The sequence below is a fragment of the Aotus nancymaae genome, unplaced genomic scaffold (assembly GCF_030222135.1).
Source record: "Aotus nancymaae isolate 86718 unplaced genomic scaffold, 86718_ANA_hifiasm-v0.15.2.pri h1tg000029l, whole genome shotgun sequence".
NCBI classification, from domain to species: Eukaryota; Metazoa; Chordata; class Mammalia; order Primates; family Aotidae; genus Aotus; species Aotus nancymaae.
This window is the reverse complement of record NW_026988442.1, coordinates 76,347,391-76,373,527: the sequence shown is the minus strand read 5'-3', so window position 1 is coordinate 76,373,527 and position 26,137 is coordinate 76,347,391. Positions and strand designations below refer to the sequence as shown.

General features: G+C 37.1%; 1 protein-coding gene across 18 annotated transcripts in view; it reads right to left on the bottom strand.

Moving 5' to 3' along the window:
* Positions 1 to 26,137, bottom strand: part of ZRANB3 (zinc finger RANBP2-type containing 3) — a 313,593-nt gene that overhangs the window by 262,809 nt on the left and 24,647 nt on the right. The window contains exon 2 of one of the 18 annotated variants that reach the window (XM_064382818.1): positions 20,049 to 20,165. The exons of the other annotated variants lie outside the window; for them this stretch is intronic. The gene's annotated coding sequence lies outside the window, so the exon portion shown is untranslated. The remainder of the gene's footprint in view (positions 1 to 20,048; positions 20,166 to 26,137) is intronic. 18 annotated transcript variants of the gene reach the window in all.

Here is a 26,137-nt window from a genome sequence, read left to right as displayed (position 1 = left end):
GTGTAAAGAGAAAGTGTATATATTGGCTTTTTCTAGTGTGGGTGTCCTGGTATTCTTGGGATCTTTCACCTACTCATATGAGTCAGTTTTATATAACACTGTAACATATAATTTCCCTCCTACACACACAAGCCAACACTTCAGAGATAACGTCTTACCATGAGTAATTTAAGGAATATGGTAACTTGGAACATTTTAATATTTTATAAAATGTGCAAACAACCAAATTATTACTATGTCAGCAACAAGCTCCTTGGCTTCCAAAGAAGCATTCAGTGTGTTTCAGTACTCTCAGAGTTTTGGGGAAGATGTTAAGAAAATACATAAATTGCTTCACTGTAACAAAATATCATAACTATTTAAAAAACATTGAATTTTATTAGTCATTTTTGTATGTAAAGTAAATTAGGTAATTAGGCAGTGATTTAGTAACTATATATATAAACTATATATAAATTATATATAAATATATATTTATATATATACATAGTTACTAAATTATTTAGTAGCCATGGAAATATAAAGATAGTTAAGTAACAAGGTTCATGAAATGTAAAATTGATTTAGTCTTCTCCACAGTACATCAAACATTCCATTTCTGAAGGGTAATGGAAAGGGTAAATGTAAAATCAAGCTACCAGAAATACAAAGGGAATATCTAGATCTTTTTTATGATACAAGCTAAAGTTCTTCTACTTTTAGCATTACCAAAAATCAGTCATTCCATGACTAAACTTTAGAAATTATTATATTCTGACATTTTCCATTGAATCATTTGTCAAGAAGAGACAACTTCAGTTTTCTTTCACTGAAAGATGAAGGCTCCCAAAAGAAGAAAGAAAAACAGAAATGAAGGAGTGCAACGTAAAACAACAAATTAAATATAAGAATCAAATTCTTCCCTGAGAGAGTCTAGAGACTCGTGGCATTATAAAGAAAAGCACCAACTTTATATCTGATGAGAAACTAACTTAAAAAAATCTTGTCATAGATGACCTCATGGTACATGAATCATTTCCATCTTACAGTGTATTCAACTTAGATATGACCTATTTAAAACTCACAGATGTTCATAAGCTTGGGATTATCTTGGGATGCTTGTACTGTCACCACATGACTCTTTTTCCCCTAGTCCTGAATTATGACATGGCAGAATCTATGGTATAACAAAATGCAATGTCCTTATTTCAACATAACAAGAATCTGCAATATTCTCACTAAAGGTAGAGTTGTGGAATAGAAAGAGTCAGCAGAAATAAGTTCAAATATCAGCCATGTCTGTTACTGGCTTTTTTTGGAGACGAAGTTTCACTCTGTCGCCAGGATGGAGTGCAGTGGCGCAATCTCAGTTCTCTGCAACTTCTACCTCCCGGGTTCAAGTGATTCTCCTATCTCAGCCTCCCAAGTGGCTGGGATTACAGGTGCACACAATCACACCCAACAAATTTTTATATTTTTAGTAGACATGGGGTTTCACCAGGTTGGCCAGGATAGTCTCGATCTCTTGACCTCGTGATCCACCTGCCTTGTCCTTACAAAATGCTCGGATTATAGGCATGAGCTACTGTGCCTGGCCTGTTATTGGCTCATAAGTCTTTACCACAGACAAATTATCCTGAAAACAGGAGGCTGTTAATAAATCTGTATGAATGAACCCCTTTAAGCTCAAAGTGGTTCATCTACGGGTAAAAGAGAGCTAGTAATAAGTATATACAACATAGGGTTGTAGCCTTATACACGTAACACTTCTAGCATATAAAATGTGCTTTTAAAAATCAAACTGACTTGGCCGGGCGCGGTGGCTCAAGCCTGTAATCCCAGCACTTTGGGAGGCCGAGGCGGGTGGATCACGAGGTCAAGAGATCGAGACCATCCTGGTCAACATGGTGAAACCCCGTCTCTACTAATACAAAAAAATTAGCTGGGCACGGTGGCGCGTGCCTGTAATCCCAGCTACTCAGGAGGCTGAGGCAGGAGAATTGCCTGAACTCAGGAGGCGGAAGTTGCGGTGAGCCGAGATCGCGCCATTGCACTCCAGCCTGGGTATCAAGAGCGAAACTCCGTCTCAAAAAAAAAAAAAAAAATCAAACTGACTTTCATATTCATTCCTATACCCTAAGAAAGCAGACCAGTTAATATTACTAGTACAGCTGCACTATTTTTATTATGGTAAAATATATAACATAAAATTTACTATTTTAAGCATTTTAAATATATAGTCAAATAGCATTAAGTACATTGACTTTGTTATGCAATCATCACAACTATCCATCTCCTGAACTTTATCATCCCAAACTAAAACTCTGTACCCATTCAATGATAATTCTCATGATGTCCCGTCTCCATAAACTCTGGTAACCACCTTCTATTTTCTGTTCCTATGAATTTGACTATTCTAGGTACCTCATGTAAGTGAAATCACGATTGTCCTTCAGTTATCTATAAAGGATCAAATAATCCAATGGCGTATTTAGTAATAGTAACTCTTCCAGCAAAAAGACCTAAAATAAACATATGTGTACATACCAACACCACAGATCTTTTTTTTATGTTCAAGGAATTTGAGCTGGGAAAAGAACACTGATTTACTAATCAATTTTATGGCATAACTGGGTAACTACTACCACTTCCCACATAATGCTCTTTATAAACACTAAGTAGCAGTATACATATGAAAGGACTTAAGTAATGTACATTGCCTTTGACTCAAGATAGTTGGCAATATGCTAAAAAAAAAGATGGAAAGGAAAAGAATATGGAAATACACATTCAATTTTAAAATGTGTTTTCATAATATTGTATCATTCCACATCATTAGGTAAACCAACAGAATTATTCTGGTGCCTCTGAATAAATATTGGTGGCATTAAGTATATTCTTGGTATTTGTCTTAAATAGAACCAAGTCAGTCTTGTTTGTCTTAAGTAGAGCCAAGGTCAGTGTCAAAGATTTCTGGCTGTGACACAATGGTCCTTTCTTTTAGACCCCCAGGTGGCAGTGCGGCCTAGAGCAATAGAAGTCACTTTCTCAGCTGCAGAGCTCCGATCCTACCCAACAGAAAAATATCCCCTTTTATAGAAGAACCTTACTTTGCCTGATAGACACACTTATAAAAACTAATGTAGGTCATACCCAGAGGCTCATGCTTGTAATCCCAGGACTTTGGGAAGCTGAGGCAGACAGAATGATATCAGGAGTTTGAGACCAGCCTATGCAGCATTGCGAAACCCTGTCTCTACCAAAAACAAATATACAAAAATTAGCAGGGCATGGTGGCATGCATCTGTAGTCTCAGCTACTTGGGAGGCTGAGGCGGGAGGACCGCTTGAGCCTGGAAAGCAGAGATTGCAGGGAACCAGCATTGTGCCCCTGCACTCCAGCCTGGGAGACAAAGCAAGATCCCATCTCAAAAACAAACAAACCAACAACTAATCTAAAATGCTAAAACCAACAATTAGTTTCAGTTCAGTTTTAGTCAATAATATAAATTCACTGGATTCTGCCATTTTTGACTTAACCCAACTTTAGCCTTAAATTTCCTCTTTCAAGGAATTGATATAATTTGGGTGTTTGTCTCCTCCAAATCCCTTATTAAAATGTGATCTCCAGGCCAGGCACGGTGGCTCATGCCTGTAATCCCAGTACTTTGGGAGGCCGAGGAGGGTGGATTGCCTGAGCTCAGGAATTCGAGACCAGCCAGGGCAACACTGTGAAACCCCGTCTCTACTAAAATACAAAAATTAGCCAGCCATGGCAGCGTGCACCTGTAGTCCCAATTACTCAGGAGGCTAAAGCAGGAGAATTCCTTGAACTCAGGAGGCAGAGGCTGCAGTGAGTCGAGATCGTGCCATTGCACTCCAGCCAGGGCAACAGAGCAACACTCCGTCTCAAAAAAATAAAAGTGATCCCCAGTGGTGGAAGTAGGGTCTCATGGGAGGAATCTGGCTCATGGGGGCACAGTGCTCTCCCCATGGCTAGAAGTGAATTTACGCCATTTTATTTACCATGAAATCTGATTGTGAAGAACCTGGCACCTCCTCTCTCTCCATATGATATGCCCGCTGCTAACCTTCCAGCATGGGTAAAGCTTCCTGAGGTCTCACCAGTAGCCAAGTAGATGCTGGTATCATGCCAGTACAGCCTGTAAAATCATGAGCCAAATAAACTTATTTTCTTTATAAATTACCCAGCATCAGATATTCCTTTATAGCAATGCTAAAAGGACTAATATAAGGATGGATACTGAAACAGTTTTGAGAATACTTGTATTTTGGTTTAAATATAGTACAGTTACTATGATAAGCTGAAAGTTCAATATCTAGGTGTTCAAAATTATTTCTTCTAAGATAGAGAAAATAAAGGATTTATACATACCAGTGAGGTATCATAAGCTGAGAATTGAAATGCAACTCAAAAAGGCATTACCTTAATCCAAAAACACACCACCCCCACACTCCCATTCACACACTGACTTTCAGAATGATCCTGGCCATCTGCCTCTGCCTTTATGAACTGAAAAGAACCATGGGATTTCTGTTCTGCAGACAAAAGGGCTGTTCTACCTTGCACTTCATTTATTGGTCTCCTCATTTCTTGAAGCCTAACAACGGAATCAACCATTCACTTACCCAGTAGCCAGTTTTAATTGTTGTTAGAAATGCAACATATTCTTCTGTGTTTTGTTACTATTCTCAAATTTCTAGTTTCTAAATAGAAGAAAACCCTTTCTTACACAGTCTACACTTACACAAGCATTCACTTAACATTGGGGTCTCAATTACGTCTTCACTGCTAGAGAGGATCCTCTTCCTGCCCTCCATCCACTTCTCTGCCTGCAGTCATTCTGAAAGCCTCAGTTTGCAGAGACAATTCATCTATTCATAAATATGTAAATAACTAACTCACAATAATTAAATCTAACACTTCTTAACTATATCTTTTGAACTGGGCATCATGTTGTCATGCTCAAGTTCATAGGGTTTTAAGAGTATGCCCAAGATTACAGTGGTGGCATGGGCATACACTTGACATGGAAGGAATGGAGAGAACCTAAAGCCAGCTTTGGCCAAAGTTCATGCTTCTTTTGTTCTAGCTCCATGTTATTAAGTATTTAATGCAATGCTAAGCACTACACAGATACTTTCCAGAAAGGCCAAGTTTAAAGTTATTTCATTAAGTCCTTTTGGGGATTCACAAAAACATACAAAGGGCTCATGGATATTTATATGAACCAAAGAAAAAATTAAAGTGTCTAATAAGGCAAATAAAAATATTAAAATTTTGGCCAGGTGTAGTGGCTCACAACTGTAATCCCAGCACTTTGGGAGGCTGAGGTGAGAGGATCACCTGAGGTCAGGAGTTCAAGACCAGCCTGGCCAACATGGTAAGACCCAGTCTCTACTAAAAATAGAAAAATTAGCTAGGCATGGTGATGGGTGCCTATAATCGCAGCTACTCAGGAGGCTGAGGCAGGAGAACCACTTAAACCTGGGAGGCAGAGGTCACAGTGAGCCAAGATCACACCACTGTACTCCATCCCGGATGACAGAATGATACTCCGTCTCAAAAGAAAAAAAAATTAAAATTTTTAGTAAGTTTGCTGGTCTAATAAAGTTAAAGACACAACTAAACTCAATGTGCAGAGTTTGTATGGATCTTAATTTGAATAAACCAACAGCATGAAAACACTTTTGAAGTAAGTGGGGACATTTTAATATGGACCAAACATTAGCTATACTGAGCAATTAAATTTTCATAGCTGTGATAATAACACTGTATGTATGAAAAAAGTTTCTGATTTGTTAGATTAAAATAACAGAAGTATTTATGGGTAAAGTATAATTTCTTAAATTTACTACTAAACATTCCATGGAAAGGAAAGTATGTCTGTAGATAAGGAACAGGACAGAACAATCAAAAACTAGCAAAATGTTCATAATTACTAAAGTTGGGTGGTATCCACCCAAGGAGATCATTTACTCTTCTCTGTATTTCTATATACACTTGAAAATTCTTTTTTTTGGTATATGTGCTGCCAAAGCGAACACTACACTTGAAAATTCTTAGTGTTTAGATAAAACAAAAGGCAGTACTATACTTTGTACATTTTCTTTCCGGTACAAAACACTGGGTAATTATGTCACAAACCTCAGTTGAGAGAAAATCAGAATATCCAACAAATATTTAGCTCTCCATATTTCTTTTCTTTTTTTTTTGAGGCTGGGTCTCACTCCATATCCCAGGCTAGAGTGCAGTGGCATGATCATGGTTCACTACAGCCTTGACCTCCCAGGCTTAAGGGATCCTTCCACGTCAGCCTCTCAGGTAGCTTGGGATTACAGGCATGTGCCACCATGCCCTGGCTAATTTTTAATTTTTATTAAAAAAACACATTTTTATAGATACAGTGTCCCACTTTGTTGCCCAGACTGGTCTCAAATTCCTGGGCTCAAGCTATCCTCCCACCATGGCCTCCCAAAGTGCTGGGATTATACACATAAACTACCGTGTCTACCTTCTCTATATTTCTAACAACATATTTTACTATTTTAAACTCTTATCATCATATTTGCTTATATATCATCTTTTTTAATTAGTGTTGATTTTAAATTTAGTGTTTAATTTTCATTTTATTTGCTGTCAAGTACAGTATGTCTTTTTCTCTGTTATATGTAAATATACATACACATAACCAGAGAGAAGGATAAAGAAAGATAGATATGTACATGCAACATGAAAATACCCAAAATGGAACTTCAGAGGCAAAAGGTGATCGGGGGGAAAAAGGCATAGTCTATAGTAATTCTTTGGAGTTTTCCAAAGTCTAAGTAGTTATGCTGATTATTCTCCATTTGCCCCCTCCTACAGAATACTCCCTTGCCAACTAGCTCAATGGAGGTACCACCTGGAGATTATACAACAGGAAGAAGGAATGGTAGAGGAAGGTCTGGTAGTAGCTGGATACTGCCTGCAATGCCTCTTCCTTAGCTCCAAAGCCCACTAGGCTATACTTGTTCTCTCAGGCCTAGGAATGGTCATAACTGGCCGCTATGTATTGCTGGTTTCTTCATGACTGAAACTGCTGGCTCTCTTAACTGTTGAGATTCACTCAGGGTGGTTGTCAAAATATTAAGGGAAGTATTAAGGAAAGTGTAAGATTATAGTCTCAAACCTTTTGGAAGACCAAAAGGTTTAATGTGACTGGCTGAAGGCAGCCAGTTCTTACCTTAGAGCATTAGGTCATAGGGTAAAGATTAGGGATAATAAAAGTTTCCCCAATTAAGTCTGTTTACCCCACATTCCTTTGTCTCTACTCTGTTTACTCATGTAAACTTTGTGTCTGATGGCCCTCTCAGGGGGAGGTTGAAGGGGAATTACCCCTTAATGGTGTTTACTCTGCTTGGAGTCCCAAAACCAAAACCTTTTATCATTCATAAAACCACTCTTTTAACCATGTTAATTACCTACAACACTGTTGACTTAGAACCTCTGTTATTGTATCTATACTGAATAAATGTGAGGAGAAAAAGGGAGTAGCCGTAGGTTAGCTGCAATAACACTCTAAAAGCAGCTCATGACAACCTAGCCCAAATCTTACACTGTACTCTGGTGTATGAAAGTATATTTCATTCATCTGTCGCTAAGTCAGGGTCTGCAGGACAGACCTTCATTGGTAGTAATCAATATCACAGGTGGTGACCCCCAGTGTGAGGAGACCTGATGTGACTAATGGCCACATTAACCTTACTCACACTTCTGAAACAGTTTCCCACTAAAATCTTTTAAGTTGAATCATTTGAATAAATTTCTATTTCCTGCTAGAATTGACTAATTAAGTAGTATAAGAAAACACAGAGTAGGCCAGGTGTAGTGGCTCAGAGGTCTGTAATCTCAGCACTTTGGGAAACCAAGGCTGGAGGACTGCTTAGGCCCAGGAGTTGGAGACCAGCCTGGGCAACACAGTGAGACTCCATGTCTACAAAAAATTTAAATATTAGCCAGGTATGGTGGTATGTGCCTATGGTTGCTATTCAGGAGGCTGAGGTGGAAGGAGGACTGTTTGGGCCCTAGAGGTCAGGGCTGCAGTGAGCCATAATTCCACCATACTCCAACCTGAGTGACAGAATGAGACCTTGTCTCAAAAAAAAAAAAAAAGGAAAAAAGAAAAAGAAAAAAGAAAAGAAAATAGCATGTTAACAGTTCAGTCTGGAAAGACACACACACACACAGACGCACACACACACACCCCAAAAACACACACTTTTTTATTGCTTATTAGAATTTGTTTTCTTTTGGATAAAATACCTAATATAGAACTATTTCAATAGTGTTGATGTTTTAAAATATATATAAACACAGACACAAATATATAAATATACACATATACATTGCATTTATATAATGGAAAAGCAAAGCACATTTAATATTTTGGTAAACCTGTTACTGAAGTATTAAAAATACAGAAATTACACAAATCTCAAGTATACGGCTTAAGAAAATTTAACAATTTTCATAAAATGAACATACCCATATAAACAGCATGAAGTTCAAGAACAGAGTATTGTCAGCACCCCTGAAAGCCTCTCTTGTGGCCCCTTCCCTTCACAACACCTTAACCTCCACTGAATGCTGGCTAATGACTGACATTGAACACCATAGATTAACATGTTATTTATATTTCACATAAGTGATTATACATAAATTAGTATCTTATGTATCTATTATGTAAATGAACATATACAATAAATGTATGTATGTAAAATTAATATATGTCTTTTATGGCTGGTTTACTTCTCTCAATACTATGTTTGAAAGATTCATCTGGTTCTTATGGTAGCTATAAATTTTTTCATTCTCATTGTAAGTTTTCCATTATGTGAATATACCACAATTATCTCCCATAGTAGGGTGGATAAACAGCTGAAGCCAACTATTATGAATAGAGCTGCTACACTTTTGATAAACATATATATAAGTACATATGTTTACATATATAACATATATATGTTTATAAATAATATAGATGTTTATATGTATATGTTACATGTATATATTTATATAAGTATACATATATGTATATTTGTATATATAGGCATACATATATGTATATTTGTATATATGTAAATATATATTTTACATGTTTTATATATACATATATGCATATATGCATATAAATATACATATATGTATATATAAACATGTACAAATATAAATATATTTACATATATTTGTATATATGTATATATATATAAACATACATATATACGAATATATGTATACAAATACACATATATATTATGTTATATATGTATACATGTAAACATATGTAAGTGTGTATATATACTTATATGTATGCTATGTATACTTATATACCTACAGGAAGGATTACTAGCTCTCAGAACACACGTACGTTCATCTACAGTAGACACTGCCAAATAGTTTTCCAAAGTAGTTGTTCCAATTTCCCCTTGAACAATAGTATAAGACAGTTAAAATTGTTTCACATCCTTGTTGGTATTGTTTTTTTTTTAATGCAGTCATTCTGGTGGGTATGTATGTAGTGGCATTGCAATTTTGTTCTTATATATGCATATCTCTAACAGATATTAGTATATATATTCACCAACGCAACTTAATATTATTCCGAAATTCACAGGCTAGAGAATTGTGGAAGTGTACTTTCAGATAAAGAGTCTGATAAAGTAGAAAGTTTATCTAACATGAAAACAGCAGTTAAGTTCATCTATTTAAAAAGTACACCTATTGGCCAGGTGAGGTGGCTCATGCCTATAATCCCAGCACTTTGTGAGGCCAAGGCAGGCAGATAACCTGAGGTCAGGAGTTCAAGACCAGCTTGGCCAACACAGTGAAACCCCATCTCTACACAACTGCAAAAATTAGCCAGCATGATGTGGGTACCTGTATGTAACCCCAGCTAAGGGAGGAAAATTAAGCCGGGAGGCAGAGCCGTAGGCCGAGATCGTGCCATTGCACTCCAGCGTGGGTGACAGAACAAGACTCCATCTCAAAAAAAAAAAAAACAAACACCTACTGATATATGCATGAATAACAGACACAAACAGCCAAGTCTCTCTTTAGACACTCTTACAGGACCTACCCTACTTGAAGAGGGGACAAAACAATGACATTATTCTACAAATGAAATTATACGATTCAGAATGCCAAGATACGATTTCTCATAAATTAGATGAATCAGGCAGTATTCCATTAATTAAATTTTTGTAACTTATTTGTTTTGGCTTTTTTCTACCTATACTTAGGGTTCATTCATACTTTCACTTGGTAACCTTACCTTGTTAGGTTGAGATGTTAAGCATGGAAATTTATGCTCTTAAAATAATTTAACAAAGAATCTTTTTATAGCAAAACCACCAGGTGTTTCAAGATTTTTGTTCACTAATGCAAAAATTCAATCTACAATCAGCCAAATAATTAAGGATTATAACATAACAAAAACAACACATCTAAATGAGTAATATAACAAAAAACTTTTCAATTTTAGGAGAGAAAAAAATGAAAGAAATTAGGTTGTCATCAAGTGATACTTTTAAAGAATAAAAATTACTACAAAATCTTCTCTTATCCCTTTTGCAAAAGCATTAAATACCACAGTCTTCTCTTCCCCCAACAGATAGACAATTAAACTGCTCTGCCAGAATTTCCAGAAAACAATGAAATTCATTTAATTTCAGAACAATATCCATACGAAGACTATGAACTAATGAGAAAGGCAAAAAAGACAATCTACAATGCTAAGCCTAATAATTTTATTCAATCACAGGCTTCTTACATCTACATGACAAATAGCAAATGTTCTTTTTCAACTGTATACTAAAAATTTCATCTATTAATACATTTGTCAATTATTTTTAACCATGTATATTCATAAATATACATATCCAGAAATAAATACATGACTTAAATACTTGTTAATAAAAATATTAGGTAATGTATCTAACACTAAGCTTGATGAAGCAGAAATTCAAAGATTTAATGCATGGTTATTAGATATGTATGAAAAACTGGCAGAAATCTAAAAATCTCAAATGGCAAAAAAAAAAGATAGGTTACTAAAAGTGTGGGGATCGCTCCCATGTGAGGTCCCTCAGAATTGGGCCTCACCATATGGTGAGCTTGAGCCCGGACACAGTTTCTCGTTGGAGGCAGTCGAGATCGGGGAAAGTTAAACTGAGATCAAAGGATATCTAAAAGCAACTTTGCTAGACGATAAGGTGATACCTATGTGGTCTGAGAAGACACTGTGTTTATTTTCTGTTTCTGCTTTTTATGACTTTGTCTACCCATTTGCTGGGTCCTGTGCTTGTTCTTGTGACTGCTGTTTGCACAGTTAACAGGCTTACTGCCTCTCTGGTGCCTTGCATGGATAATTAACTTTTTAACTTTAGTTTTCACTGCTGTTTGCACAGTTAACAGGCTTACTGCCTCTCTGGTGCCTTGCATAGATAGTTAACTTTTTAACTTTAGCTTTCCCCAACCTGATAATGAGGCCCGTCTGGATGACCTGATTGTATCGGATTATGTACCTGATTTTACTATTGTGTTATCTGCTGCCTAAGCTTGTATCCCAGGACTTTCTGTTCCCTTTGATGTATGAGATATTGGTGTCTGTTCCTGCAAATGAAGTAGGACAAAGATATATATACTAACTATGTGCAAAAATAAATTTGTCATTTGAGCAAAAGCCCACTTGACCCTCCGGACCTATTTTTTCTGTCTTTTCTTCCAGCGCACTCCCCTATTCAGGTTGGAATCCTCTTGCTGGCCAAGAGTCCCCGGCAGACGTGCCGGCCGCACGGGAACCCAGATAAAAGTATTAAATGTTTACAAAAACAAAGCCAGGTTTTTAAATATTTAATAAATATTAATAAAATAAAATTAATTAATTAAATTCAAATATTTAATAAATATCCTAAATATTATGGTGGCTCACACCTGTAATCTCAGTACTTTGGGAGGCTGAAGTGGGCAGATCACTTGAAGTCAGGAGTTCGAGATCAGCCCGGCCAATATGGTGAAACCCCATCTCTATTAAAAATACAAAAAATTAGCCAGGTGAGGTGGCAGGCACCTGTAATCCCAGCTACTCAGGAAGCTGAGGTGGGAGGGTCACTTGAACCTGGGAGGCAGAGGTAGCAGTAAACCAAGATGGTGCCACTGCACTCCAGCCTGGGCAACAGAATGAGATTCCGTCTTAAAAATAAATAAATAAAAATAAATATATTTTTAAAACCCCAATAACTGAGGGAGTATACCACAAAAAAACACTTCAAGCTATACATCTCAGAGAAACAAAACAAACCAAAACATAACAGCCAAACACAGTTCCAAAGTAAGAGGAATAGCTGTGTTGCAAAGTCAAGAATCCCTTATTTGCAGCAACACAGGATGATATGTACATTCTCTATCCCTGGGGCCAGTCTGGCTATAGGAAAAGAGAAGCAGGCAAGGCTCAATGACAAATGCTGAATGTAGGAAGTAGTCATATCAAGGCAGGCACATGTAGGAGTCTTTTCCCTGCTAGCCATCTTTCTTTTGATTCAGAAGATACGGGCATACCTCCAAGATATTATGAGGTTCAGCCCAGAATGAGATAGATTATTACAATAATTATTATAGCAATCACCATTTACGGTGTCTGCTCCCCTACAGGCACTGTGCAGGGTGCTGTCATAAACATGGCATTTAACTTTTATAGTTGGTCACAATACTGTCAGACTGGTACAGGCATACCTGATATTGCAGGTTCTGTTCCGTATCACCTAAATAAAGCTAATATCATAAAAAGGTGAGTCACGTAGACTTTTTTGTTTCCCAGTGTACATTAAAGCTATGTTTACACCATAATGTAACCTATTAAGTGTGCAATAGAATTACGTCTAAAACAATGTACATATCCTAGTTTTAAAACATTGCTAAGGCTGAGTGCGGTGGCTCATGCCTGTAATCCCAACACTTTGGGAGGCAGGCAGATCATGAGGTCAGGAGTTTGAGACCAGTGAGGCCAGTATGGTGAAACCCCATCTCTACTAACCATATAACAATTAGCCGGGCATGATGGCACACTCCTCCCAGCTACTCAGGAGGCTGACACAGAAGAACTGCTTGAACTTGGGAAGCGGAGATTGAAGTAAGCCGAGATTGTGCCACTACACTCCAACCTTGGCAACAGAACAAGACTCCATCTCAAAAAAAAAAAATTGCTGGGCCGGGCGCGGTGGCTCAAGCCTGTAATCTCAGCACTTTGGGAGGCCGAGGCGGGTGGATCACGAGGTCAAGAGATCGAGATCATCCTGGTCAACATGGTGAAACCCCGTCTCTACTAATACAAAAAATCAGCTGGGCATGGTGGCGCGTGCCTGTAATCCCAGCTACTCAGGAGGCTGAGGCAGGAGAATTGCCTGAACCCAGGAGGCGGAGGTTGCGGTGAGCAGAGATCGCGCCATTGCACTCCAGCCTGGGTAACAAGAGCGAAACTCCGTCTCAAAAAAAAAAAAAAAAATTGCTAAAATATGGTAATGAAAATGTGATCCTTTTGATCTAACCATGAAAGTCTTAGATGGCATCTTCATCCAATGGAAGCCTGTTTCATCTACATTGAATATCTGTTGTTTAGTTTCGTTACCTTCATCAATGATCTTAGCCAGATCTTCTGAGTAACTTCCTGCAGCTTCTACATCAACACCTGTCGCTTCAGCCTGCACATTTATGTTATGAAGATGGCATTTTTCCTTAATCCTCATAACCCACTGCAGGTTTCTCACCTCTCAACCTTCATAAAACTGAAAACACTTAGGGTCTTGCTCTGGATTAGGCTTTGGTAGGTATAAGTGAATGTTGTGACTGGTTTGATATTCTATCCACACAACTGAAACTTTCTCCACATCTGCAATAAGGCTGTTTTGCTTTCTTATCTCTCATTTATTTACTGGAGCAGCACATTTAATTTTTCTCAATAACTTTCCCTTTGCAATCCACAACTTGGCTGTCTGGCACAGGAGGCTTAGTTTTTGGCCTACATTCACTTTCCACATGCCTTCCTCACTAAGCATAATCATTTCTAGCTTTTGATTTAAAGTGAGAGATGTATTATCCTTCCTTGTACTTGAACACTTACAGGCCACTATAGGGTTACCAACTGGCCTAATTTCAATATTGTTTTATCTTAGAAAATGTAGAGGCCTGAGTAGAGGGAAAGAGACAGAGGAAGAGCCAGTCGGTGGAGCAGCTAGAACACGCAAAATATTTATCCATTAGGGTCACCATCTTATATGAACTGGAATGATTCATGGCACCTCATAACAACTATAATAGTAAACTTAAAGATCACTAATCTCCGCGGTGGCTCACGCCTGTAATTCCAGCACTTTGGGAGGCCGAGGCGGGTGGATCACGAGGTCAAGAGATCGAGACCATCCTGGTCAACATGGTGAAACCCCGTCTCTACTAAAATCACAAAAAATTAGCTGGGCATGGTGGTGCGTGCCTGCAATCCCAGCTACTCAGGAGGCTGAGGCAGGAGAATTGCCTGAACCCAGGAGGCGGAGGTTGAGGTGAGCCGAGATTGCGCCATTGCACTCCAGCCTGGGCAACAAGAGCGAAACTCCATCTCAAAAAAAAAAAAAAATCACTGATCTCTGATCACCATAACAGATATGGTAATAATGAAATAGTTTGAAATATTGAGAATTACTAAAATATGACACAGAGACACAAACTTAAGACGTGCTGTTTGAAAATGGTGCTAAAAGACGTGCTAAATGCAGGAATACCACAAACTTTCAAATTGTAAAAACCATAATATACACAAAGCACAAGAAAGCAAATTATAATAAAACAAAGTATGCTATATAATGAAGAGAAATCAACTACATACAAAAATAGTGTCTTAAGGAGAATAGGCGTTAGTCTATAACATTGCTCTAGCCTCCAAGATTACCTTTCACAAACAGTATGCTAGGAAAAAATGTTCTCCATTGACTGATGAGCAGTAATTCTTAGAAAAGAAATTATACGGGCCGGGCGCGGCGGCTCACGCCTGTAATCCCAGCACTTTGGGAAGCCGAGGCAGGTGGATCACGAGGTCAAGAGATCGAGACCATCCTGGTCAACATGGTGAAACCCCGTCTCTACTAAAAATACAAAAAATTAGCTGGGCATGGTGGCGCGTGCCTGTAATCCCAGCTACTCAGGAGGCTGAGGCAGGAGAATTGCCTGAACCCAGGAGGTGGAAGTTGCGGTGAGCCGAGATGGCGCCATTGCACTCCAGCCTGGGTAACAAGAGCGAAACTACGTCTCAAAAAAAAAAAAAAAAAGAAATTATACAAATAAAACAAAGGAAAGAAAAAGGAAAATTAAATGTAAACACACAAGAAAAACAGTTATGAAGCGATGGAAATTACAGTCAAATATGTTGCCACAAATATAAACTTAAAGCAGCAATCACCTCTATAACACAGAAAACCTAAAGAGGAGATGCAGGAGCTTAGGGGAGCGACGGTCAAAAAGATGAAGAAATAAAATGTGAACTGACGGGTCAGAAAAATTTAAAAAAGTAAATAAACAAAACTGAAATGAAGACCAAATGGAAGCAGAAGAGAGAACAGGTACTGCTAAAATAGGAGAGTACACACAGGACAGGATTGAAAAGGAAATTTCAAGAAGACTTTTTTAAAAAGGCCAGGTACAGTGGCTCACACCTGTAATCCCAGCACTTTGGCAGACTGAGACAGGTGGATCACCTGAGGTGAAGAGTTCAGGATCAGTCTGGCCAACATGGCAAAACCCGTCTCTACTAAAATTTTGTACTAAAAAGTACAAAAATTAGGGGGGTGTGGAGGCAGGCACCTGTAATGCCAGCTACTCGGGAGGCTGAGGCAAGAGAATCGCTTGAACCCGGGAGGCAGAGACCAGCCTGGGCGACAAGAGCAAGACTCCATCTCATTCATGAATAAATAAATAAATAAATAGTTTTTGGAAAAACAAATAAATTAAGAATGCAAAAAAGGGAAAAAAACAATATAAATAGACCAAGACAAATCAACAAATATAAGCATATTTGATGTCTTCAAAGCAGCAAACCAAAATAAAAGAACTAAAAAACTGCTATCAATGTGTTATCAATGTAATTCAAGAAAAGTTTCTAGAAATAGGAGAAAAATGTAAATTAGAAACTAAAAGAATATGGCACATCCAAGAAAAAGAAAAACATAAAGGTCAATGCCAAGACATATTCTAGTACTGGACTGCAAAAAATGGGTAGTGAGATAAAAAATTGATCACTTCTAAGAAGAAAATAATCCAGTGAGCCCTCAGACTAGACTATAGCAAACAGTGGAGCACTGCCAATGAAATGCGCCACGAATTAAAATGGGCCTGAGGAATTTCTTACTCAACAGATGTGTAATTATAAAGTCAGTGAAAGGATATTTTTAGAATACAAGAGAGAAAATATTTGCAAAATGTCTATCTGATAAGAAATTAATGATATATAAGAATAGCAGAGCTCAAGGGAGCTACAGTCAAAATATATTATATATATTCTTATATATTCTAGAATATATAAGAAAACTCTAGCAAAAACAGAAACACTCCAATTAAAAAATGGGCAAAAGATCTAAACAGACAATTCTCAAGGAAGATACATAAACTGCCAACAGGTATATAAAAAATGCTCCACATCACTAATCATCAGAGAAATGCAAATCAAAACCACAATGAGATATTATCTCACCCCAGTTAAAATGGCTTTTATCAAAGAAGTTGAGAATAAGGGATGCTGGTGAAGATGTAGAGAAAGGGGAATCCTTGCACATTCTTGGTAGAAATGTAAATTAGTACAGCTGCTATGGAAACCAATATGGAAGTTCCTAAAAAACTAAAAATAGAAATACCAATGATCCAGCAATTCCACTATTAGGTATACATCCAAAAGAAAAGAAATCAAGAGATATCTGCACTCTTATGTTTATTGTTTATTGTAGCAATGTCCACAATAGCCAAAAAGTAGAATCAACTTAAATGCCTATGAGTAGATAAATGGAAAAAGAAAATGTGATATATATACATAGTGAATATTATTCAGCCATAAACAAGCATAAAATCCTGTCATGTGCAGCAACATGGATGGAACTGGAGGTCATGATGCTAACTGAAATAAGCCAAGCACAGAAAGACAAATATTACATGTTCACACTCATATGTGGGAGCTAAAAAAGTGAATCTCACAAAGGTACAGAGTATACTAGTGGCTACTAGTAGTTGAGTAGGATAGTGGGGAGGGGAGGATGAAGAACTTGATTAATGGGTACAAATACACAGTTAGAAGAAATAAGACCTAATGTTCAGCAGATCAATAGGGTGACTATAGTTAGCATTAATCTATCGTACATTTTGAAATAGCTAGAAGAGAAAAATTGGAATGTTTCTAACATAAAAAAAAATTTAAGGTGACAGATATCTCAATTACTTTGATCTTTCCACATTATATGAATCTACCAAATTATCACATGTACTCCAAAAATGCATACATCTCTTACATATCAAAAAAGAAGGAACAAAGAAGAAAATATATAAATAAAGTACAAGAAATTAGGGAATAGACTTCACATTATTTCTTTGTGTGTGTGTTTGAAGATGGACTAGCTCTGTTGCCGAGGCTGCAATGCAGTGATGCAATCTCGGCTCACTGAAACCTCTGCCTCTCAGGTTCAAGCTATTCTCCTGCCTCAGCCTTCCAAGTAGCTGGGACTACAGACACACATCACTATGTCTGACTAATTTTTTGTATTCTTAGTAGAGACAAGGTCTTACCATGTTGCCCAGGCTGGTCTCAAATTCCTGACCTCAGGAGATGCACCTGCCTTGGCCTCCCAAAGTGGTGGAATTACAGGAATTAGCCGCCACGTCTGGCCTCACATTACTTTTTATTTACTTATTTAGGTATTCATTCATTCATTCAAGACAGGGTCTCATTCATTTGCCCAGGCAAATCTTGAACCCCAGAGCTCAAATGATTGCCCTGCCTAAGCCTCCCAAAGTGCTAGGATTATAGGCATGAGTCACTGTTACCAGACACATTAGTTCTTTTTAAAAAAATTCTGATAACTTCAAACAAAGGACACTATAAAGAAACAAAAGGGACTGAAAGGAAGCAATGAAAATACTTAACTATTTAAATAATCTGGTTTACAGATGAGAACATAAGTTATAGATAATCACCACACAGAAATTACATACCTAATGGGAGGTACAGAAGAAACATAGGCAAAGATTAAAGTTTGTAAAGAAAATAATGTATTTTTATAAATGAAAAGTGTAAGTATTACTAAATAAAGGTGAACATCAAAAAAATAATTTAACCAATCAATATCATGTGCTCAGAAAGGACAGAAAGGGAGAAAAAGGCAATATACCAATGACATTCCAAATAACTGGGAATAAGAAAATAATACACAATAAAATTGAGAACCAAGTATATTACACAAAACATTAGTTATAAAGATAACCAATGGATTCCAAACCAAACCTTTAAGTTACTAATAGTGCATACTAAATGAAAACAGGAAAATATGGATTATATAATGACATATTTAGTGGATCATAGAACGGTCATATAGTAACATATATTTAGGCAACAGAAACCACAACAAATACTATGATAATTGAATAAAGACTAAATATATCTCTAATATCTATGAATGAAAGTGCATTTAACACTGTTACTTAAAAGACAAACTGAATAACAAAGTGAAATCTAACTGTGTAACATAAAAATTCATATAAAGGTTTCAAAAATGTTGAAAATAAAAAGATGGCTAAAAGCATGCTAGGAAAGCATGGACAGAATGAAACAGTCGTTGGGATATTAATTACAGATTACATTAAGAGGACAAAAGAAAAGAATAAAGTGATTTTATAATATGGATATTTTATAATGATAAAGAGTGTAATCCAGAATGAATGAAGATTTAACTGTAAGGCTTCTGCTCCCAGTACTACGGTGGTTTAGATATTCTAAAAATCCCTCCTTACGTAAACACCTAAAAATGCTAAATTAGGTAAAACACTATCTTTTAAAATGTAGCAGCAGCCTGAAGAAAAAATAAAGGTAATTTACAATGGTCAGTTAAAATTTACAAAAAACTCAAATGCAAAGTGATGATAAAAACACCTGCTACGTTGAAGGTGTCTACAGAAGCCACCAACAAAAAACGTTAGGACTTAACAGCCATGCAGAGCAACAAGAATAAGGCCCTGAACGGAAAAGAAAAAGATAGTGGAAATAAGAGTACTAAATAAAACTTGAGCCTAAGAAAGCTGGAGCCTAAATGAAAATGGAAGAAGGGTAACAATAAAAAAAGAGATCCAGTGGCAAAAGGAAACAATCAGGAAATAGATTTAGACATATGTGGCCAATCAATTTTTCACAAAAGTGCCAAGGCAATTTATGGGAATGAAGACTTTTCTACAAATGAAGCTGAAATTACTCGATATTAGTATGAAAGAAAACAGAACCTAGAACTCTTATCTCATCCCATATTTTAAAATTGAGATGAATCATGTATCAAAATATAAAAACTAAAACTATAAAACTTTCCGAAGAAAACAGAAGATGATTTTCTAATCTTGGTATAGGAAAAAACTTCTTAGAATATAAAAAGCACTAACTATAAAAGTAAAACTTGATAAGTTAATTTTGTTGTTAAAATTTTCTGTTCATTAGAATACTATACTATAAGGAAAATTAAAAGGAGGCTACAGACTAGGAAAAATATTCACAATATACATATCTGGCAAGTCTAATATCTAGAATATAAAAAGTACTCCTTCCAATCAATAATAAAAAGTTAATCCAGCTGAGTGCAGTGGCTGACGCCTGTAATCCCAGCACTTTCGGAGGCCGAGGCGGGCAGATCACGAGGTCAAGAGATCAAGACCATCCTGGCCAACATGGTGAAACTCCATCTCTACTAAAAATACAAAAATTAGCCGAGCGTGGTGGCACATACCTGTGGTCCCAGCTACTTGGGAGGCTGAGGTGAAAGAATCACTTGAACCCAGGAGGCAGAGGTTGTAGTGAGCTGAGATTGTGCCACTGCACTCCAGCGTGGAGACAGAGCAAAACTCTGTCTCAAAAAAAAAAAAAAGTTAACCCAATTAAAACATGGGCAAAACATTTCAACATTTCACAATTTATTATATGTTGTATATAATATATAACTATATAAGGATGACCAATAAGTACAGGGAAACATGTTCAACATCATTCACAAAGTACAAGGTAAAACATAATAAGCTACCTCTCGAATAGCCATTTATTTTGAATGGCTAAAATAAAAAATATCAAATGTGGACAAAGATGTGGATCATCTAAAACTCTCATATATTGTTGATTAAGTAGGAAAAAATTGAGCAGTTTTTAAATAAAGCTAAAACAGACTCCCACCCAAAGAGGTAGCAAGAGAATTGAAAACACATCCACAGATGGACTCGTCTAAGAATGTTAAGACCATCTTTATTCATAAGAGCCCTAAACCAGAGCCGACCCAAATGTCCCTCACCAAGTAAATGAACAAAATAATCGTGACATATTCAGAGGTAAAACAACAAAGATGAAATTGCTAAAACATTATGTTGAGTGAGAGAAGAGCCACATAAACTGCATGATTCTGTTTGTAACAAGTTCCAAAACAGATAAAACTAAGATATAATACAGTAAAAACTCATGAGTCCAACTGAAGGATGGATGGATGGGAAAATGGATGGATGGATGGATGGATGGATGGAAGAATAGAAACAGACAGAAAGAAAGAGAGACTGATGGGGCAGAAGAGGGGAGCTCTCCTTTACAATAAAATGCCAATTAATAAATCATTTTACAGACAGAGATCCAAGATGGCCGATTACTAGCAGCTCAGGATTGTAGCTCCCAGTGAAAGCGCAGAGAACGAGAGGACGCCACACTTTCAGACGAATTTTTGTTGCTAATGGACCAGGAGATTCCCAGTGGAGGAGCCCCACAGGTAACCAGTGTGACTCTTGTGGCCAGCGAGGTGGTTTTGCCAGGGCCTCGGTGCGGCGGTTCTCGGTGCAGAGTAAATGGGATTGGGTCCCCTTCTGGTCGACGTTTGGAGCTCCAGGAAGGCAGTCACCCATTCAGTTGCTTGAAAAAGGGACTCAAGAGGGAAGCCAGACTGGAGATTCCCAGGCAGAAAAGCACCATGAATCTTAATACTGCTGTTTTAGCTGGTGCAGTGGGTTGCTCAGATTCCGGCGCTGGGAATCAACAAGTTGGACGTCCACTCAGAGACCTAATTTGAAAGTCGGTAATTACAAAGACGACAGGTGGATAAATTTACAATGATGGGAAGAAACCAGTGTAAAAAGGCTGAGAATACCCAAAATCAGAATGCCTCTCCCTCTACAGGGGATCACAGTTCCTCAACAACAGGGGAACAAGGCCTGATGGAGAACATGTGTGTTCCTTTAACAGAATTAGGCTTCAGAAGGTGGATAATAAGAAACTTCTGTGAGTTAAAAGAACATGTTCTAGCCCAATGTAAAGAAACTAAGAACCTTGAAAAAAGGTTTGACAAAATCCTAACGAGAATAGACAATTTAGAGAGGAATATAAGTGAATTAATGGAACTGAAGAATACAATATGAGAACTCCACGAAGTATGCACAGGTTTTAACAGTCGTATTGATCAAGCAGAAGAAAGGATATCAGAGGTCGAAGACCAACTTAATGAAATGAAATGAGAAGACAAGATTAGAGAAGAAAGAGTAAAAAGGAATGAGCAAAGTCTTCAAGAAATATGGGACTATGTGAAAAGACCTAATTTATATTTGATAGGTGTACCTGAATGTCATGAAGAGAATGAATCCAAGCTGGAAAATATTCTTCAGGATATTATTCAGGAAAACTTTCCTAACCTAGTAAGGCAGGACAATACTCAACTCCAGGTAATACAGAGAACACCACAAAGATATTCCTCAAGTAGAGCAACCCCAAGACACATAATCGTTAGATTCACCAGGGTTGAAATAAAGGAGAAAATTCTAAAGGCAGCCAGAGAGAAAGGTCAGGTTACTCATAAAGGGAAGCCTATCAGACTCACAGCAGATCTCTCAGCAGAAACCCTACAAACTAGAAGAGACTGGGGGTCAATATTCAATATCCTCAAAGAAAAGAATTTTCAACCCAGAATCTCATATCCAGCCAAACTAAGCTTCATAAATGAAGGAAAAATAAAATTTTTCACAAACAAGCAAGCACTCAGAGATTTCTAAAAGAAGCATTACACACAGAGAGGAACAACCAGTATCAGTCATCCCAAAAACTTACCAAAAGGTAAAGAGTATCTCCATAATGAAGAATCTATATCAACTAATGGGTAAAATAGCCAGATAGCATTAAATGACAATATTAAACTCACAAATATCAATATTAATCCTAAATTTAAATGGATTAAATGCCCCAATCAAAGACACTGACAGGCAAATCGAATAAAAAGTCAAAACCCATCGGTATGCTATATCCAGATCCATCTCATAAGCAAGGACACATAAAGACTCAAAGGATTAGAGGAAGACTCACCAATCAAATGGAGAGAAAAAAAACAAAAACGGGAGTTGTAACTTTCGTCTCTGACAAAATAGACTTTATATAGTAATAAAGACTAAAAGAAGCAAAGAAGGACATTACATAATGGTAAAAGGATCAATGCAACAACAGGAGTCAATGATCATAAATATATATGCACCCAATATAGGAGCACCCGGATACATAAGACAAGTTTTTAATAACTTATAAAGAGACTTGGACTCCCGCACAATAATAGCGGGAGACTTTGACACCACATTGTTAATATTCGACGGATCAATGAGATAGAAAATTAACAGGGACATTTATGATTAGAACTCAGACCTGGAACAAGCAAACTCAGTGAATACTTATAGAATTCTTTATCCCAGGTCCACAGAACATACATTTTTCTCAGTATCATATCACACCTATTTTGAAAGTGACCACATAATTGGAAGTAAATCACTCTTCAGTATTTGCATAGTATTTCACAGACTTAAATGAAATATTGGTTGGCTGTTTGTTTGTTATTTTCTTCCCTTATTCCTTTCTGTCTCCGCTGTTAAGCACAATTATCGGCATAAAAGAGGTTTTCAATACCTATTTTTAGACTGCATTCTAGCCTGGGCAATAGAACAAGGCTCCTGTTTTCTCTCCCCCTTTCTCTTTCTCTTTCTTTCTTTCTTTCATAAAAAAAACAAAACAAAAAAAAAATCATTTTACAGCCATCATGAAAAAATTTGACTTCAACAGGAATCATCTATGTATGCAAAACCCAAGAGAGGAAAAATCAGAGAAGGGGCAGCATACTTGCACAGTCACAATATCTCATGTTAATTGTTATATACTCAACAACTGTGAGAAGAAAAAATAATAACTATACAGTGAAACCAGACCAAACTCTGGCCAGGAACTAGAATTAACATTACTAGTGAGGAGCTAAGGGGCTCAAAATAATAACCTAAGAAGAATATGACCTCAATCTTACTATGTACCAATGCAGGAATAATTGCATAATATACATCTCATTGTGATGAAACATTACAAAAATAAGTTGAGGCCGATGTCATGAAAGGGTAAGGAGCTACCCCACATTAAAGGAAACAGAAAGATATCATTAAATGCAATAAGTTATCCTGGACTAGATCTTCATACTAATGAAAAGAAATGCTATAAAGGACACTACTGAGACAATCAACAAAATATAGGTATACTAAAGTACTGTATAAAACTTAAATTCCAGACAGGTGCAATGGCTCATGCCTATAATGCCAGCACTTTGGGAGGCCAAAGCAGGAAGATCACATGGGGCCAGGAGTTCAATACTAGCCTGTACACGATAGCGAAAGTCTGTTTCTACAAAAACTAAAAACAAGATACACTGGGCACAGTGGTATGCACTGTAATCCTAGCAACTTGGGAGGCTGAGGCGAGAGGATCATTTGGCGCTGGGAGTACGAGGATAGAGTGAGCTATGATTGTGCCACTGTACTCCAGCCTAGGTGACAGAGTGAGATGTTTCTAAAAACAAAAAACTAAAAGAAAAAAACAAAATAAAAAGTTGAATTCTTAAATCTGGTAACTGTGCTATGTTTATATAAGAGAATGTCTTTAGTTTTAAAAAATACATACTATAGTATTACAGATTAATTTTTAAAGCAAGTTTATTAGGAAAGTAAAAAAATAAAAGAATGGCTACTTCATAGGCAGAGCAGTCAGCATTGCAGATTAAAGGAGCATGATGTATGCAACCTACTCTCAAATGGTTTATAAAACATGAACGTGAGTATAGATATATATATGTGTGTGTTTGTGTAGAGAGAATAACAAAGTAAATGTGGCAAAATGTTAAAAATTTGTGACTCTAGATAAAACGTACATAAAAGTTATTCTATATTTTTGTGTCTTTTCTGCATATTAGAAATTACTTCAAAATAAAAAGTTAAAAAAATTGAGCAACAAGTAAATATAAAAAATACACTTTAGTGACAGAAGTCAGATCAGTGATTTTAAATTAGGAGGATGGGGTTGTATAGAAAGAGGCCTACTCTGGGTGGTGATAATGTTTTTATATCGTGACTGAGGTTTATGAAAAAACAGGGGTACTCAGGGTATCAGAATCCACAAAACTGTGCATCTAAAATCCACATATTTTATTAAATTAATTATATTTAATTATTTAAGCTAATCAGGAAACTTAAAGCTTGACAGGAGATGAAAATTAATGATCAAAATTCATAATATGCCTGCCTAAAAATGAATTTGAGGTTTGAATTTACATTACCTGTGTGACCTGGGAAACCGCAAGCCAAGAATCAAATTTTGCAAATCCTCCATAGAAGAATTTACTCATCATTTACATCTCTCAAAATTTCTACAGAATGGCCAGGCATGGTGGCTCATGCCTGTAATCCCACAACTTTAGGAGGCCGAGGCAGGTGGATCACCTGATATCAGGAGTTCGAGATCCGCCTGGCCAACATGGCGAAACCCCACCTCTACTAAAAATACAAAAATTTAGTTGGCGTGGTGGCGTGCGCCTGTAATCTCAGCTACTCAGAGAGCTCAGGCAGGAGAATTGCTTGAACCAGGAGGCAGAGGTTGCAGTGAGCCAAGATCGCACAATTGCACTCCAGCCTGGGCCAAGAAGAGCAGGCCAGGCACGGTGGCTCATGCCTGTAATCCAGCACTTTGGGAGGCCAAGGCGGGTGGATCACTGAGGCCAGGAGTTCGAGACCAGCCTCACCAACATGGTGAAACCTTGTCTGTACTAAAAATACAAAAGCTAGCTGGGCTTGGTGGCACATGCCTGTAATCCCAGCTACTCAGTAGGCTGAGGCAGGAGAATTGCCTGAACCTGGGAGTCGGGGGTTACAGTGAGCCATAATCGTGCCACTGCACTCCAGCCTAGGCGACAGAGTGAGACTTTGTATAAAAAAATAAATAAATAAATAAATAAATAAGAAGAGCAAAACTCCATCTTAAAAATATATATATATATATTTTTCCACAGATGAACAGTGTTTAATTATTGAAACAAAATTTAAGACATTTTCAAATACATGGGGAAATAAACCATCACATACAATAAAAGGCAAAATTAACCTCTAAAGGACTTCAAATATATAAATAAGTATGACTTATATAAATAAGTATGTTCTAAATATTTTACAGAAATAAGACACAGAATCAAAATATTGCAAAAAGCAAGAAACTACCAACATAAGCAGGCAGAGCTGAATTAGATATTCTAGGACTTCAAAATATACTTACTGAAATTAAGAACAGAAAATTAAATGTCCCTGTTCTCCAATTTCAAGAAAGGAAAAGATTAACTGTTCTCTGGTAGTCAGCTAATCCCTAAACTATACACAGAAATTTCAGTCAGTTCTTAAACACTCCTGTTTTTGAAAGTCTCCAGCCTTCCAAAGCCCACAATATCAACTCTTTGCTTTGTTTAGAAAGTCATGGGTAAGAAGCACAGTTCTCCATTGCTTAGCAAGAAAGACA